We start from the raw sequence: 16,272 nt of genomic DNA on the forward strand, positions 1-16,272 counted from the left end.
AGTAATTGGCTTTCAATGAATTACACTGTATTACAGTTCTACTAGTTCTTCATTGATCATTCATGCCACAAGGATAAGTGGTTATGTATAACAAGAAAATAAAATCATTATAGCTCTCTCTTGCTTCCCTTCTGTCTCTCCCACATAGCTTTTTCCCCCCCTGTTCATGCTGTCACTCTCTTGGACTCATTGACTAAATTTTATATTCTAGCATATAAAATTAAAAGTTTCTTTTCTAGAGTCTTTCCTTCTGTTAAAATGCATGCGAATTATGTTTTCTACAGAAATTATAGAGAAAGAAAACATGAAGATATATCTTGTTCAGTTTAGTGAAGTTAGTGTGCTACATAAATATATCCTTTGGGAGAGAGAGGTTGACAAAATGATCAAGAAAGTGAATAATTTCCTGACTCCCCTTTCCCCAATGTGCACGGTCATTCTTACGTGTAGCCCTGAACACATAAATGTCATAGTGAGGAGAGAGTGAAAAGTAGCAATAACGTAGGCTCAGCTTACATTTAAATTGGGCTAGATCGGATTGAGTTTTCTTGCTCTATTCAGCATCCAGTTCTTGTGCTAACTTTCATTACCAATTTCACAAAAATCTATCAAATTATTTATTGGATGCTTACTATGGACTTGGCTCTGTTCTCAACACAATTTTCTCATTTGGTTAAGATATCTTGCCTAAAATGAGCCCACAGCAGAATGTCCCTCATTCATCCAGCTTGTGCAGATACTGGATGGGATATGTGGGAGCCATAGAAACACTAGCTATTGGGATATAATAGAAGACATGTAGTTAATATATTTTAAGTTCTGTAGCAGTTTATACTTAAATGCCCTTAGGTTGAGGCTGCTGGGAAGAGGAGCACTTGCAGGCTGAGTAAAAGGGCCATACATCTAGCATGCAGATTATGACCAGGTCTAAAAGAGTAAATTCTAAGTTAAGAGCCACACTGAAGCCAAGGTTCATGACTGTTATGCTCACTTCTTGATAAAGAACCTGCTAGTTATCTAAAACTATCCATTTTCCTCTTCTTCCTTTGGCAATAGAACCTGTGAAGGTTACATTTGACTATTTGGCTATCCAGCTAATGACTGTATTTCAGAGCGTCACTTGTAGTTAGTGTGGCTATGGGACTATGATCTACTAATGGGGTATAAGCAGTAGTCACATGTAATTTCTAGATAGGGCTCTTAAAAGAGGGACACACCCTCCCTTGGCTTTTCTCCTTTCTCAATGGCTGGAATGCAAAACTGAAATGAGACCTGGGGTGGCCATGTGGTCTATGAAGCAGAAGTCATATTTTGCGGACAACAGAGTAAGAAGTTAAATCAACAAGGCTGAGCCATTGAGCCAAGCCTGTAACACCTATCCAAATTTTTAATAAAGTAAATAAACTCTGCTGTTTAATCCACTTTATTTTTTAATCTCTTTATTATACTGCCATATCCTACACTTAATGTATCTCTTCCTCCCAGGTGTCTGGGACAGTGCCTGACTCACTAATATCGTGCACCATGAAGGGGCAGAATGAACTCAAACTACACAAGTTTTTAAGCCGAAGGCCCGAGTACAAATAGGCAAGGACTAAGTTGAAATTGTTCTAAACATGTTAAGCTGATATGAAAGAGGGAGTGCTACACATTATACCTTTTCCCCATCTCTTTATAACACACCACAATTCTTCACACTGTAGCCTCATCTCACAGGGTACCATTCTGATGTTTCAGAAGGGAAAAACAGTCTAGCTCTACAAAATGAAAGGAAGCATGAGATGGGATAGAGTAGAAATCAGCTTGTATACATTATAAAACACAACTCAGAGTATTGTCATTCTGTGATAGTATAAACAATATAAATTTGAATGCAATACAATTTTTCATAAAAGAGTTAAAATATATCTTATCTAAATTCAAATTTTAAATTATAAGAAATTTAGCATGCTTTTAGTTCATCTGTCTTTTGTGACTTTCTCTTTGACAATGAAGATTTGGGCTACTAGTACCAAATTACAGAAGATGGTAATCGTTAATTATTATACTCTTACCTCCAAATAGGAGCAACAAAGCTTTCAAATTAAGCATGTTTTCCATTTAAGTTATTGTCGGGCTCAATGGTTTTTGCAACCTAGGTTACTTCATTTTACTATCAAGTTTCGGGGAGCACAATCTCAAAATCACTTCTCAATAACTTTCAATATCTCAGCTAAGAAAAATAATATTTACTGAGGATAGTCAGAAGTATATATATTATTCAAGACACTAAAAAATCTATGACAGGACTAAACCACAATCAGAAAGAAATTAGCCTTTGGTAACATTAGTTACGTTAGTAAATCGTCTTTGTCACCATACTATCATAAACCTATGTTAAATAACATTATTTTTAAAAAGGGAACAGGCTATGAAATTTGTTGGGAATTTAATATAAAATATTGTCATATGAAACTGAATGCTTCCTTTTCCAATTAAGTAAAAAAAAAAAAATTTCTTTCAGGCAGGTCACAGTATCAGGAATAGTTGGACCTCTCCTGGACTGTGTGTGTGTGTGTGTGTGTGTGTGTGTGTGTGTGTGTGTGTGTGTGTGTTTCCCTCTCAGACCCTATGGATCTTACAATTTTTTGTGACCCCTGTTCATATTGTATAGTAGACTTCTTAGAGCCAAGTTTCTGATCCATGATTAAAAAAATACACAGAACAAGAAAGACAACTAGCCTACTAGAATTCCCGGCATCTTAAATATAAGTCCTCAAAAAAAAAAAATACATAGGACATTCTTCTGCTAATTTACATTTTACTTTATATCCTTGCTTTCTTTTGGTTATTTTTGCTTTGATTCAGTTATCTTGCTTATTTTTAATATATGTCTTCCTGCTGACTTTTTTCTATTTATGTCATCTACCTCAAATCTTTTTCTGGAATTAGGTGTTATTTATAAATACATGAATATTTTTTTAAGATGTTCTCCTTTAAGAATTTTTTGTTTAGTCTCACGTTTACTCTTGTCGTTTTTACAACTGGTTGCACTTGGGTTGCTGTATTTCCTTGTGTCATTGCTCACCATGTTCTTGTGTCATTCTCAGTAACCTAAGAATACACTTGACTTTTTGTTGTTGTTAAGAGGAAAATGGTATTTTCCGAGTCTTTCCACACTTGTCCATATGTGTAAGTGTGACTTTGGCTGGTTAAATGAACTTCATGGACTATGACATTCTTTTGGCACGTGTTCTTATGGAGAAGACCTAAGTAGCCTTTATTTTTTAAATAAATAATCTGTGTTCTCTCTCTGGATACCTACAGGATGGTTTCTTTACCTTCTTCAACATTTTCCTGAAAATATTAGTGGGTATGGACCTGTTTTCATTCACTTTGCTTGGAATACAGCGTGCCCTTCCATTCTGTAAACTGTGTTAATTATTTTTCCCGCTCCAGAGAATTATTTTATGTCTTGTATTATTCATTATTGCTTCTTCTTGATTTGTCCTACTTTCTTCTTGGGAAAATAACTTATCTCTAATTTCATAAATTTCACCCTACTTAAAATTGTACTGCCCCATTAACATCTATTCCCCTTCTGATTATTTTCTCTCTACAGAATAATTACCATCTTTGGTTTCTCCACTCATCTCTTCCTCACACATGATCCCATAATGATCTCCTGCAATTACATAGCTTCAAAGGCCATTGATACACTCATACATCCTGAATTTCACCTCCAGTCCAGACCTTTCTCACAAACCCCAGACTCCCAAGTCCAACTGCTGCCCAGCAATTCCACTTGGACTTCTAACCAACATCTCAAACTCAACATGTCTGAAATGGAACTCTCTCCCCTGAGATGTGTTCCACCACAGCCTTCTCCATCTCAGTAGTTGCCAATGCCCCCCTATTTTTCTCAAAAAACCCTAAAGTCCTTCTTGATGCCTCTCCCACACACCTCATATCTTACCTTTAGTGAATCCTATCGGCTCTGCCTTTAAAATATATCTAGAATCTAGTCACCCCTCTCCACTTCTAACTCCACTGTAACCAACCAGTTTGGGTCATAACTGCCTCTCACCTAGATTACTGCAAAAGCCTCCTAACCAGTCTCTGTTCCCCTCAAAGAAAAGCCCATACATCCCAAAGACCTTGGCACATTGCTGGGTCAGCATTATTCCTTCTACATGGGGATGTCATCAAGTGAATACTCTTGAGTTCTGACACTTGTGGTGGAGTGATACCTTCACACCATGACTGGAATGGACAACTCCTTAAATGGTTGTGCCATCCTGAGGAATCAGAAAAGAGCAGGATTGACATTTCAGCAAAGAACTAACTATCCTCCCCATTCAAATTGCCACAGCCTCAGATTGGGTACTTCCCTCAGTACTTTCTCCCAACTATTTCCTTATACAAACCTCCAGCTCTCTGTAACTATTAGGCTGGAAGGTCTTCCTTGTCTTCTATCTCAGGGTCAGCTGTTCCAGCTTCTTCTTTGCAAAGAAAATAAAACAGGGAATTTACATGTTTTTGTTTTATTTTTTTTTTGCTTTACTGTAGTTTTTGCGCCCTCACCAATATTTGTGCTAGTGCTTTAAAAAAAAAAAAAAAAAAAAAAAAAAAAAAAATTGTGCTAAATATGTGTGGAGATATATATGTATATATGTGTGTATTTATACACATATGTATATACATACATACGTGTATATATGGGGCATATATAGCTATAGCAAGACTAGGTATGTTTATTGAACATTTTCAGAATCCAGTTAATGGTAATATTTGATTGAATATCTATGGGAGGAAACAGTCTCCAAATTAGTATTTTTATTTATTTATTTATTTATTTATTTATTTATTTATTTATTTTTAAAGATTTTATTTATTTGTCAGATAGAGAGCACAAGCAGGGGGAGCAGCTAGCAGGAAGGGGAAGCAGACTCCCTGCTGAGCAAGGAGCCTGATGCGGGACTGGATTCCAGAACTTTGAGATCATGACTTGAGCCGAAGGCAGATGCTTAACCAACTGAGCTACCCAGGCGTCCCTCCAAATTAGTATTTTTAAAGTAAGTGTTTGTAATCTCTGCTTTTTGAGGAATAGATAATATTCCACTTTACTGCTGTTTGAGTATATTGGCTAAAATGTAAGTTTAAGATAACACTGAGGTAAATTAAGAAATATTTAACCATGATCGTACCTGCACTTTTCGTACATTTCTAAAGAGAGTAATAATCAATAAACAGATACTTATGGAGTGCGCATTTTGCACATTATGGGGCCCATGAGGAATATGGGAAGAGTCTGGTTTCTCATAGCAATTAGGCTTCTCAGGAAGAAAATGCTAACAAATGAAACAGATTCTGATTGGAGCCACTTAACAGTAAGTCGTGCTACACGGAGTCTCAAGGGTGTGAACTCTGGAAATGCCATCTCTGTTGGACTTCTGAATACACCGCCCCCACACTGACTTCCTGCTACTGCATGAGTAACCAGTCTGTCGGTCTGGTAGGAGACAGCACTCCTCATGATCATTTGGATGGAGGAGAGAGTGGGCTGAGGGCCAGAGATGGATTGATCATGGTCCTAGGTTGTTAGGCTAAGCAATGAGATAAATAATTTACTGGACTTGTGAGAGGAACAAGTTATACGAGAATGACAATAAGTTCAATACGTCTGTGAGAAAGTGTCGTAACAAGTGGACAGCTGAATATGAATCTTTAGCTCAGACAAAACACTACCTACTATGGAAAATGGAGATCATATGCCTCCTGTTACCATTTCTTAGTAGCCAGGGCATGGATAAATTATTGAACCTCCTCCAATTAGTGTCCCCATCCTGAACTTTGAGTCCTCAGGGAATGAGACAGGAATATAGGAACAGTTGCTCTTCAAACAGAACTGAGTCACCAATTATTTTCCTCATTTACCCTTTAAACCCTTCCTTTTGCACTTAGAATTGAATGCAAATGCTACATCTCAGTCTACAAGGTACTGCATAACTTAGTCCTCATTTAAAGTAATGATAGCAAACACATATCAAGTGCCAGGCACCATTTTAAACACTTATGACTCTCTTTCATCGTGACAACCATGATGAGGTACATTATTCTCTCTCCTTCCCAGGAAGCATGGAGGAGTAAGTAACCTATCTAAAGTTACACAGGTAGTGAGAAGTTGAGCCATATTTGAATCCAGGCTGACTGGCTCCAGAATCTGGGCTGTCATCTACTACACTGTTCACCATGACCATTCTTTCTTGCCAGAAAAGGGAGAAGAGATCTGGACTTTTAAAATATCTTCTAGCACTAGCAGTCTGATTTAACTCAAGTGCTTTTCTTAATAAGTAGTTTCTCCAGGTCTGCAATTGTAATGTTTTAAGAATTTTATAATAAATTGAACTAAAATGATCATCTGATTTAATCTACAGAAATGACGTGGATTCTTAATATGCTTTCATTCTATTCTATTCTATTCTATTCTATTCTATTCTATTCTATTCTATTCTCCAGTAATATGATCCCCTGCCATACTTATTGACTCAGGGAAATGACAAATGCTAAAGCACCTTGTGATTGCAGCTTCTGTTGCTGACGTGGTCACAAATAAAATCCAACAGTCATTCTGTTTTACTAAAGTTGGCCATGAAATTCTCTCTCTCCCACTTAAAATGTGTATTTAAGAAAGTACTATAAAATGTTTTAATGAATCTCTATAAAATATCTGGGTGCCCAATTTTTCACGTAAGAATCAATATAATGAACATAATAGTGAATAAATGTTACATGAAACTAGAAGTGGATTCCAATAATTCTATCAGACTATTGGCTATTTTGGAGAATAGCCCTGTTAAAAAATAAATTAAATATAACTCATCTGCAGAGTCTGTTCTGCAGATATTCTGAGCCTGCCAATATGTTTCAAATTTAACATCTTTGTCTTTCTCTTCAGAATATTTTTTAACAATTATTTATCCCCAGCCCAAAAACTTGGCTGTGAAATTTAAATTGCCATTAAAGTTGCTTATGACTACTAGTGGTTATTTTTTTCTTCTCAGTCATTATATATATTTCATACTCCCTAGAAATAGTTCTACTCTTGAAAAGAACTACATCTAAATAGGTCCATTATATTTAAAGCAAAAAGATTGTGATTAATATTCACTCTTAACACACAGCTGATAGTGAAATAGAAGAGTATGCCTTATTTGATAAACACTGTTCAAGGTTCTAAGACCTTGGCAGACACCAAGATGATGAGACGAGACCAGTGGGTTCTTGTTTCCTCATTGTGCTCTATCTAGAACTGAATCCAAAAGAGAGAACTGGACAACATCAGCCACACTGAAGAGCAGGCTCGGACAGGCCTTGGAAAAATTGCAAAGGCCTTAGTACTACAATCATTCCTTTCTTCACAACTTTCCTTGACTTTCAATCCTGGCTCTCCAATTTGTCCCAGTGTCCCTCATCTACCCGGGGCCCCTCCTTTCCTGAGAAAAATGTCATACAATTGAATTCACTCAAAGGTGTTAGTGAGCTAATGTGTTACCTCACCTTGGGGCCTCTGCCTGGAGAGGACAATGCCAGGCCTCAAATTAATGAGTTACCAGTGACCGGTTTAAAGCATGACTATGGGGAGTTGCAAGTGGTTTTGGAGGAAGCCTCTCCTGCTCCCCTTCAAACCATTTTACTGCCTATTTTACTCATTTTTGGGACAAAAGTTTAGGCCCACAGTTGGCCACAAGCAGTTTCCAGAAGGAAACTCATTCTCATCACTTAGGAAAATACCTTCACGTTCCAGATATTGCCAAATCGTCGAGTTAGAAGCAGTCACAGAGAAAACTTTCTCATCTATAAACCTGTCAGACTACATAATTTCTAAAATCCTTTCAAGTTTATACATTTTTGAACTTTTTCGTATTATCTATCCAATTCCTTCATTTTACAGATGAGGACACTGATGTCTCCAAATCTCCTTGAATCCAGTCCTTTTCTCTCAGCTTTATATCATCCTGTCCACATGCCCCATAGCTATTGTAATGGTGTAAGTTCTCATAAGTAAACTGATGTACTTAAATAATGTATATTGTGGGTTGATGTAAGCATTTCCTAAATATAATCACATAGCTGTCTAATCCATCCCCTGCACTGTCTGTCCACAGGGTGATATTTCTAAAATATAAATCTGATCATGTCCTTTCCTTGTTTAACATTCTTCAGTTTCCCCAATTGCATTTAGAATAAAACCCAAATTCCTTAGCATGGCACACAAAGTTAGTGATCTAAACTTTGTGTCATTTCAAGCCATTCTCACACCTCTTCTATCTCCAGCCCTACAAGACTCCTTACAAACCCCTGAGCAGGTCGCACAGGCTCCTACACCCCTGCCTTTGCCCATGAGGCTCCCAGTGTCTTTCCTTCCTCCTACCCTTTCTACTTCTCATCTGGTTCACCCCATGCATCCTTCTAGAGTAAAGCTAAGATAAAGGAACTTCAGGAACACTGCAGTGTATGCTTCCTGTAATATTTATGAATATCCAATTCTGCTGAAGAGAATAGACAAAATTAAGCATAAAAATAAGACAAAGAAAATAGATGACATTAAGTATGGAAATAAGTAACCTGAAAGACATCTTAGACATCACTAAAGTAGGAAGGGATAGAAAGACTATGTAACAACAAACTGAGGGCTTTAGAGGGGAGGGGGGTGGGGGACTGGGACAGGCTGGTGATGGGTAGTCAGGAGGGCACGTATTGCATGGTGCACTGGGTGTTATACACAAGTAATGAATCATGGAACTTTACATCAAAAACTAGGGATGTACTGTATGGTGACTAACATAATATAATAAAAAAATATTGTTATAAAATAAAATAAAATAAAATAAAATACATAAAAATAAAAAATAAAAAAAGAAAGAAAGACTATGTAACAGCAAATAGCCATGAGGTTCTCAGGGATTCCCATATTCATGAGGTCTTAGGCTCCCTGTTGGTAATGACCTACCTGGTCCACTTGTCCTCTGGCCCAGACAGAAAGATAAATCCATAGCTGCTCAGAGGCTAAGTGTCAAGTTCCAGCTGTGGACGAGAGTATTTGCCCTCTGTACAGAGCAAGTTATTTTACCTCCGGGCACCATCCATCATTGCTCACCCTTACTTTGGACCTCTTAACCATCCCATCAGCAAGGAAGGCTGTTGGGGAGAGAACACTGTGAACCTGTGTACTCCAGGATTTGGGGAGCATGGCCCTTCCTGCCTGTTTGCAACCTATTCTAGTCTATTAACCTACTCGACTTCCTTTTCTTGCCGTATGTTTTAAGTTGACTTAATAAACCATGTGACATGTGCATCTTAATTTGGTCTATGGGCCTTTCTGTGTGTTTCTTTCTGGGACAGGCTTCCTGGAAGTATAGCTGGAGGCTACCATGGCAGTGAGGTAATTTCCCAACACACAAAAGCATCCTGTCACCTCAGACCAGGTCCAGGGTCCTCCCTTGGCACTCTTTGAAAACATCTATGACAACTCTCCATGTTACAAAATTGTTTTCCTGTTTTACTTCTCATTAGACTGTGATATCCTTGATGTTGGGGACTAAATCTTCTTACTCCAAGCACCTAACATAATTAGAGATGGACACATTTTTGTTAAAGAGTCAATAAATGTGTTGTAACTAATTAGTGCCAGTTGAAACCAGAATTCAGGTCTTCTGAATGCACCATTAGGCAGAACCAGAACCTTACAATCTCTCAAGGTCTTGATTAGGGGTGAGTTAGAATAAAATGCATCCCTTACAGCGATGTCTTCCCAGAGGTATCTGAGGTGGGGAAGGCAAAGGTACTGATCTTGGCTAACCACAGGGGAAAACACCAGGTTTGATCTCCATCGTGGAGGTCCAATAGAAAACAAATAATGAGCTAGAATTTCTAAAATCCTACCGAGGTTCAAAGCATTTTTCACAGAGTAATGGCATCAGTGTCCCCCCAGATATCTCCACCATCTTGAGAGGCAAGAATGACAATATGTATCATCTTTACTCTAATTCTGGATAGACCATATCTATTAGATGAGTACTAACCTCAATTAAAAGTTTCATGGCCCTCCACCCAGTTCCTTACTTCTTGTTAGGACTTCAGTGAGAAGGACAGGGATTTTTAAAATTAAATGCCTACACCAAGGGACAGGTAGCTACTTACAACAGTCTCTTTGAGCAGAAACTGAGGCAAATAATCTTGGAGATTTTCTGCTTCCCACTAAGTGCACTTCTTTCTGTCTCTTGTGGTTTAAGCCTTTTCTCTCATCATTGACCCCTACATGTCAAGCCTCATTCTTTTTCTCTATCGGTCTTGGTCAGTTGTTCCAGCTCTCTCTTTCACTCTTTTCACATTCTTTTCTCTCTTGATTGCCTCCTATTTTCACTCTGTTCTTCCCTTCTTGTCTTTTTCTCTTCTCTTTCCAGGTCTTTTGGTCCACTGCTCAGTTCCTCCGGCAGGGTCTCTAAAATGTGATTTGGAATGTATCTGCAAGAAGATACAAATGCAAAACAAAAGCATTGAGTTCCAAATGAAGCGCGGATTCCCCAGCCTGGTTGTCACTGGCACCGTACCAGAACTATAAAATTCTTCTAGAAAAATATCAAGTGATTTTAATGTATTTTAATTTACAGAGTAATCGGACACTCTGAAACTGTTTTTGAGAAGTAATAGGAAAGAAGAAAGTGATGTTAAATTAAACGGTGTGCATAATAATTTGGGGGAAGTGTGGGGAGTCAGTATCTTTAAAATGTCCTATTTTTCCCTATCTTTGAAAAATAATTTAGTTCTTAACCTACGATATACATTAAAATATAATTGGCAACCATAAAACATCATTTCCATGCATTTTTTCACGTAAAGACATCCCAAATGCTGAAATTAAAAATTCAAACTTTCAAAGGTATTTTGGAACAGTCACATATTAAAACAAAAACAAAACAACTGTTTTACATTGCCAAACATGGTTCTAAAATGAGAAAGCAAAATTCCAGGTCATTCAGAGTTTTGTACAAAATTCTAATAATGTAAACATTTTCCCTTAAAATGGTAGTATTTTAATATATTTTCATAAACATTTTTCTTTTGTATTCTACAATAAAAGAAAAAATATTCCAAAAAACCTAAGATTTGAATGCCAACCGCGTATATGTTTTAATAAATAAAAGCAACAGAAATCAAATAGGCGTACCCAAAACGACAGTCACAGATTATGCAGTACTTTTGCTATTTTGTTAGTTTTCTTCTTCTGTTTCTTTTAAAACAAAGTTCTCTAGGAAATTGTGTCCTCTTGTGGTCACTGGCAAAAACAACATGTTTTGTGCAGGAAGAATCCATCAAAACAACAGTAATAGGATTTAAGACTTCAGGAAAAGCCATTTGTGAAAAAAGGAAATCCCTTGAAGTGTAGAGAGAGGAAGGTTATGAGTAATCAGAAAAGCAAATTTATCTGGAAAAACACAAAATATAAACCATTTCAATTGCTTGATGATGAAAAAGAGAAGATAAAAATGCTTACTAAGTAGGAAGCCTAAGGCCATGAAAAAAGCCTCTGTGAATAACTACATATTTCTTCCATTATTTCTTCAGTAATTCCAGCAGCTCCCTGAAATAGGTGAGAGTATATTTCACCAAGATTAACTGGCAGCAAAGATAGGACACAACCTCTCTAGCCTGCACACCCAATAAGCCAAAAAAGGTGTGTGGTGGGGGGAGGGGGAGGGGATCTTCCAGACTCCATACTTTCCACACTAGGATTCCTCTCTACGTACAAGTTCAGCATATTAGGCTTCTTTACCTTTTCCTCATTTTGAATGCAGAATGTCAGCTATTTTAAAGATTAATTTATTTGAAAAATTGATTTACTCCTTTTTCATTTTATTTCAGATTGAAAGTGTCACATTTTATAACTTTAGTTGCTTAAAGAAGTTCAGAAGGAGAAATACAGAATGAGTTAAATTCATGAATTAAACAATCATTAAGAGAAAGAAAGGACCTCTTATTTAGGGCAAGGTGTTCAAACATCACTAAGGCTGCCTGTGTTGCTGAGAAAGAATCTGCTTTTCCGTAGTTATCGAAGCCCTTTGTGCTGACACAAACTTTACAGTCCACTTTGATAAAATTTTCTTATTTCAATATCAAACTAGGCAATCCCTGTGGAGTGTTCAAAACAAGATGAAATCTAAGATGTACAATCTCATTCAACTGCAGCCTTTTCCAATTTGCGCCCCCTTCTGTGTGAATGCTCCTGTGCTCCATTCATGCACTTCAGAGAAATTATTTCACAAAACTCTAAGCCAACCTACAGGTGGTAGGCCATCCAAAGACTAAGAAGAAAGAGTACGACGAACAGATTCAAATACTCACCTTTTGTGCAAACCCAACTCCAAAACTTACTATCTTGCTAACAATTCTATAGTGTATGCATGATTCTTTTCCTTCTCTAAAAGTACTTATACATGACTGTTGCTAAGAGAATGCCAGTACATACATATTCAAACTGAAAGAATACAGATACATACATACTTACTGCATATGCTCAGTATGAAATTCCTAACTTTGTTTCTTCTAACAGTATTTTTTTTTAATTTTTAACACAGCACACATTCCTCAGGAAGGACTATGAACATGCCAAGTTTGCAGTTTTGAAAACAAAGCTCGTTTTGAATTATCCGAGTGCAAAAGAAAAACTTTTTTGTTTTCAGTTAATTTTTTTTAGGGAATTTATTTTAGAAGTAGACACAATGATTTAATTCCAATTAATCCAGTATTCCCAAAGAAGGTAGATCTCCACTACCGTCCTTCAAGTCAAGCTGAGTTCAGCTCCAAAGGGAAATTTCTAAAACTGTTTTTAAGAGGCTGAAATTTTCGAACCAAGTCTGCTTTCCCCAGCAAGTGCAGACAAGAAAATTGTTAGATAAAATGTTAGGTAGGATACATCTATAGATGAACAGAGTGGGACAATCTGGCCATAAAATATTACAGTTTGCAAAGTAGGGAGTATCAAGCCCAAGCCCCAAAAATTGCGAGAGGAAATTCATTTGGCAAGCCACAGCCTTCTGCTCAAAAAGTAACATGTAGGCACTCAAAACCCTCTCATTCTCATCCTCCACTCCTTCGAAGAGTTCAAGAGAAATTTCTTCTCAGAACTAAAGTCATTCATCGTGACTCTGACAGGAAGATTCCATGCTGGGATGGTTCTGGTTAGGTCATTCATTTTAAACTCCCTTGTAAGCGCTCTGGTGTCCAGACTGCAGCCTCAGCCCCGGGGATCCCTGGTACCCAATGGCCAGGCGCTCTTCATCCTCTATAAGTTTAGTGCCCAGAATAGGGTTGGGTTCACTTGTTTAAGAACCAGTCTTGGAGATTGATGACTTTGCAAGCCCGGCTGGCTAATGATCCCTGGCTGCTGCCTTGCTGGGGACTCGGTTTCTCCTCTAGCTCCTCTGCCCTCATTTCCATTCCCCAACCCCAAATCCCCTTGGTCAGGTAAGGTTTCCCTTTACACTTTGCCCACACTTTCCTGTCTTGCTTACCCATAGCCACAAAGGAAAAAGCCCAATTATCCCATCTCTTTAGTTTTAAGAATTCAACTAAAGGGAAAAGAAAAACAAAATTAAGATTTGAGATCGATCTTTAAAAAAGAGAGAGAGAGGCAAAGGCGGAATTTTTCAAGATTTCTGCAACGACCTTCAAATAAAAATTGTGGAATAATCGCTAATTCGGATTTATAATAGAGAACACGGGAGAGTGGCAGAATTTCCGCCTTATTCTCAGCTTCCAAGAGATAAAATCCTAAAGGCAGAAGATGTGTCAGACCATCACGGTGTGCTTCCTTTTAAGGATACCTGCCTGCATACTAGTAAGTGGAGGTATCCTTAATTTTCAGAGAGGATCTCATTTTAAAATACGGCAGCGACTCTCGAAGCAGGCCAGCTGGCATGCTGTAGTCATTGTTTCTGAATATTTGTAAAAATGGTGATAGCCAAATCCTGCAAGTCGCCCCTACCAAGAAGGCACAGCCCTGTTTGACCCCCCACGGGAGAGAGGGATGCCTCTTGCCCTCACTTCCCCAAGTCTGAACCCTTCAGCCAGCTCCAGGCGCTCCAGACCCCAGGGTTTCCGGACTGAAACTGTGAGCCTCAGCGGGGCACAGCCACAGGGCTTGCCCTCCAGCCGCCTGGGCTCCCTCCTCCTCCACCCCACACCCACAGCCGAGACCCCCGGTCAGGCCCAGAACGGGGCCTTTCGCTGAGTTAATTCTCATCTGACAGTCCAGTCTGGGGAGAGCGTGAGTGGAGCTCGGCCTGCGCAGGGCACACAACCTCAGCACCCCTAAATCTCCCCGCCCCCCGCGGGAAAACCGACTACTGCTTTTGACCTCTAGTTTGCTTTGCAACTTAACGGATGAACACGAAAAGGTTATTCTATCCAAGTCGTTCCAAAAAAGAGAAACAAGTCTGGCATTGCAAAGAGGGGCTTCTCTTCCCCCACGCCTTCCCTTACAGCCCACCAACTTTTGTTGCCTCCTACTTGCCAGAATCTGCATTAACACCCTCTTTGGGGCTCTGGCGCTCGTTGTCGTTAACGTATTAGATAGAACTGCTTAAAATATAAAAGTGTCCAAGTAACTGGAACGCGTATGGGTCACACGAAGCTTGACTGCCCACTCCACCTCCTAGGGATGAAGGGTGGAGAAGGTGCCTCTCACAGCCGTCAGCCGCGCGCTTGTTCGGGGGCTGGAACCTCATCTCACTCTCTTTCGAGCCTACCTTTAGAGGTAACAATGTGGGGCTTTATTTGAGAGTAGGGTAGGGATGAAAAGGCCACAGGGTCCTCCACCTTGGGCTGGCAGCTTAGGAGATCAGGGCCGCAGCGGAGACGCTGCACTGTCCCTCTCTGGCCCCGGTGCCTTCTCCAAGGACAGGACTACTTCGGAGAAAGAACGAGCGGTCTCCAGCACCGTCGGAGGTGTCGTCTTTTGCGTGGTAGGAAGCTTGAAACTGGGTCACTGTGGAGGGAAAAGGAAGGCCCAGATGCTTCTCAGGGAGGGGTGAGAGCAGGCCGGGCACTGATCCGCAGTCCCCGCGTCGCGGCCACGTCTTCAAAAACGCCCACGACCTCAGGGCCAGCCGCGGTGGTTTGACCTTTGCGACTCTGGGAGCCCGTCTACCTGGCTATTGCGGGGATCTCCGCGGTTGCCAGTTTTCCTGCCACTGCCCCCACCCCAGCAATCCCAAAGCGGCCCCACGGACCTAGAGGGTACAGGGGCGAGATGAGACATCACCCACTGCGTAGAAGCTGTTGCTGCCGCTGCTGTCACAGCCACTCCGGGAGGGACTGACACCGCGGCCGAAAGGTCCCCTCCGGCCGCTTTCCGGGGCTGCGCTCGGGTGCGGGGGCGCGGCCCGCGCGCTCCGGCGCGGAAGGAAATCGCCCCGCGCCCTCCTGAGGAGGGCGGCAGGGAGGAAAGGGGGAGGGCAGCAAGGAGGCGGGCAGAGGGGCCGGCCGCCGGAGCCAGGTCGTTTTTGAATGGTTTGGGAGAACGAATTGTTAGACCCTGAGGAAGGGGGGTGGGGACGGGGAAGGGGGGCTGGAAAGCGGAAACTTTCCTATAAAACTTCGAAAAGTCCCTCCTCCCCACGTCAGGCCAATGACACTGCTGCCCCCAAACTTTCCGCCTGCACGGAGGTATAAGAGCCTCCAAGTCTGCAGCTTTCGTCCAACTCCCAGACACCTCGCGGGCTCGCCGGCACCGGCAGCGTTTCCAAGAGGCCGAGCAGGGTGTGCGTGCAGCCGTTGGGCGCCTTCTTTTTGGACCTCGGGGCCATCCACACCGTCCCCTCCCCCTCCCGCCTCCCTCCCCGCCTCCCCCGCGCGCCCTCCCCGCGGAGATCCTCCCCGTCCCTCCGCCCGCTCCCTCCTCGGCGGGCCGCACCGCCCGGGCCGGCGCCGCGCGCGGGGGAAGCTGGCGGGCTGAGGCGCCCGGCTCTCCTCCTTTTCCCGGGCCGCCCCTCTGCCCCGGGCCTGCGAGGCCGCGCGTTGCCACCTGAGAGATGATGCAGGAAGTGTCCAGCTCGCCAGTCTCGCCGGCCGACGACAGCCTGAGCAACAGCGAGGAGGAGCCGGACCGGCAGCAGCCGCCGAGCGGCAAGCGCGGGGGGCGCAAGCGGCGTAGCAGCCGGCGCAGCGCGGGCGGCGGCGCGGGGCCCGGCGGGGCCGCGGGCGGGGGCGTCGGAGGCGGCGACGAGCCGG

This window comes from Ursus maritimus, unplaced genomic scaffold (assembly GCF_017311325.1).
Source record: "Ursus maritimus isolate PB19 unplaced genomic scaffold, ASM1731132v1 scaffold_3, whole genome shotgun sequence".
NCBI lineage: Eukaryota > Metazoa > Chordata > Mammalia > Carnivora > Ursidae > Ursus > Ursus maritimus.